At 46.1% G+C, this 2,949-nt stretch overlaps 1 non-coding gene across 1 annotated transcript; it reads right to left on the bottom strand.

Annotated features, from left to right (window-relative positions):
- Positions 1-325: 325 nt before the first annotated feature.
- TRNAE-UUC (transfer RNA glutamic acid (anticodon UUC)) lies at positions 326-397 on the bottom strand. Its single transcript has one exon. It is a non-coding gene; the product is annotated as a tRNA-Glu (tRNA).
- Positions 398-2,949: the final 2,552 nt, after the last annotated feature.

A 2,949-nucleotide genomic window follows, 5' to 3' on the forward strand; every position in this document is an offset into this window, starting at 1 on the left:
TAGCAATGGCAACATTTAAGTAGCACTTACAATAGACCGGTTACCATTCTCGATCTTTTGGCTGTCATGACTAATTTGACCCTCACAGAAAGCCCATCAATAGATACTGTTATTATTCCCATTTCACAGATGAGGTTTTCCAAGGCTTCAGGAGTTCTTGGTGGAAACCTGGGGTAGGGAAGGTTCTCAGATGGCCCCCATGGACATTTTGTCATTCAGACTCTGGCCCGTTGTCTTTCAGTTGTAAAAGTAGAGCTGCCTTGCTCACTTGCTAATTCATTCAACACTTTTTTTTTTTGGCTGCACTCTGTGTGGCATGCGGGAGCTCCCCGACCAGGAATCGAACCCGTGCCCCTGCAGTGAAAATGCAGAGTCTTAACCACTGGACCACCAGGGAAGTCCCTTCATTTAACATTTCTTGAGGGCTCACAAAGCTAAGTAAAACTAGTTTCTGAACTCAAGGAGACTTATGCAGAGAAACAGGTAAAAATACAGCTTGTTCAGACCGTCTGTATGTATCAGTCAAGAATTTTATTTGGCTTTACATAAAAAGTGGCCCAAGGATGTCATGGATGAGGTCCTCTTCGCTTTCTCTCATGATCAGCCTCAGAATGGCTGCTGCAGCCCCAGACATCACATTTGCATTGCAGGCAGGAGAAAGGTCAAAGGACAAAGGACACTTGAGACCAAATGCCCATATGTTTCATTGAATAGCATTGTTCACATGGCCATACCTCCCTGCAAGGGAGTCTAAGAAATGTAGTTCTGTTTTATTGCTGGATTCTGAAAGCTAGAGAAGAGTGGATAATGGGTGGGCAACTGGCTGTGTCCGAAACACTTTTATCTCAGGTGTCTATTACAGTGCCTGGAACATAGTGGACACTTGAATAAATAAACAAGCTAGAATATGGCAAGACCATTACTCTATAAAGGTTACACAAACAGTAAGGAAAATAGGCCTGGGGACTCTAATCCAGTGTCGGCAGAGGATAAGAGGGAAGGAGTAGGGCTGCCAGTTGGGGGAGGTTGTTTTGTTTTTCTCCCTCTAGATTGAGGTGTCCTAATCCAGTCTCTCCTTAAATTGTCAAATATCCATTCCCCACAATTACTTTATTTTCTTGCCTCCAATTCTTCAGTTCCGTTATGTTTATCTTTATATTCAGATGATCTGTGGTTTTACAGAAGAGTAGATGAAGGACTGATAATGTTAGATTTCTTTTTTTTTTTTCCTTTTGGCCGCACTGTGTGGCATGCGGGATCTTAGTTCCCTGACCAAGGATGGAATCTGTGCCCCCTGCAGTGGAAGCGCGGAGTCTTAACCACTGGAGCGCCAGGGAAGTCCTGATAATATTAGATTAAAAAGATTCTCACACGAGGCAGAGATTTTGCCTTTCTCCATAATCTCTCTGATGGCACTTTATTGGTTTTGATAACTAAAGAAGCTTAGTTTGGGATTTTTCTGGCAAAATTCCCAGAGAGCAGGGTTTAACTAAACTACCTAATATGCAACATTTGCAAATAATTATTAATAGATGTTTGCATTTTCATTCTTTATGAATGCTGCTGTGGGGGTAATTCTGTAATTCAAGGGGGATGTGGCAAGTCAGTGTGAATTGTTTCATCCCTCCCAACACTACCCCTCCCTTCAGTCTTCTCCATCTTAGTTGAGGGCAGCTCTGTCCTTAGACTGCTCATGTTAAAATCCCTGAGGCGTCCTTGACTTCTCTCCTTTGCTCATCCCCTACGTCTAAACCATAAGCAACACCTGTCTGCTTTGCCTTCACTATAAATGCAGAAATGACTCTCCATGGCACACACCTGGTCACAGTTCCCATCATTTCCCAGCTGCAGTGCAGTTGCCCTTCCCTAGTCTCTAGTTTCTGCTTTCCTCTCCCTCTGCTTTCCTGGCCAGAGTGAGAGGTGAATGCCTGATTCATGGCATGTCCCTCCTCTGCTCAGAACCCTCCATAGCTCCCACCTCCATCAGCATAAAAGCCAAAGTCTTCAGTGCAATCCACAAGACGCTGAACAATCTACCCTCACCTACTTATCTGAATACATGAAGCATGTGCCTGCCTCAGGACCTTTGCGCTTGCTGTTGCCTTAGCCATCCCATAGATTTTTTTTTTTTTTTTTAATAAGCATCTGTGCTGAGTCCCGTGTATGGGCTTTGGAACCAAGCTCCAGCAGTTGTGAACAGCCCCCTTCCCACTCTGTGTGGTGTGATGGGATATAATGGGGACTGAGCTCTGGGTAAGTACGTCTGGGGGACCGTGGTGCTGCTCTTAAACCTCCACATTCTTAGCCGGCCTTAGCTCTATCCCCAGGCTTAGGTAAGAGTAATCCCAGATTACGGTTGGAGGGTTGGAGGAAGGTCACGCCTGCTTCTTTGTTTTTTAAAATATTTATTTATTTACTTATTCATTCATTCATTCAGCTCCGGGTCTTAGTTGCTGCATACGGGAACTTATTTTCTTTTTTTTTTAGTTATGGCATGTGGGCTTCTTAGTTGCAGCATGCATGCCATCTAGTACCCTGACCAGTGATTGAACCCGGGCCCACTGCATTGGAATCTCCGAGTCTTACCCATTGGACCACCAGGGAAATCCCTTCCCAGAGATTTTTTTTTTTTTTTTTTTTTGGGCGGTACTGGGCCCTCTCCCTGTTGTGGCCCCCCCCGCCGCAGAGCGCAGGCTCTGGACGCGCAGGCTCAGCGGCCATGGCTCACGGGCCCAGCCGCTCCGCGGCATGTGGGATCTTCCCGGACCGGGGCACGAACCCATGTCCCCTGCATCGGCAGGCGGACTCTCAACCACTGTGCCACCAGGGAAGCCCCTTCCCAGAGATTTTTGATGGCTCCCTTCCTCACTTCCTTCAAGTTTCTTCTTGAATGTTACCTTATCAAGGAGGATCCCTGATTATTCTCTCTGTACCCTACCCCACCTTTAC

This window comes from Lipotes vexillifer, unplaced genomic scaffold (assembly GCF_000442215.2).
Source record: "Lipotes vexillifer unplaced genomic scaffold, Lipotes_vexillifer_v1.1 scaffold1699, whole genome shotgun sequence".
Taxonomy (NCBI): Eukaryota; Metazoa; Chordata; class Mammalia; order Artiodactyla; family Lipotidae; genus Lipotes; species Lipotes vexillifer.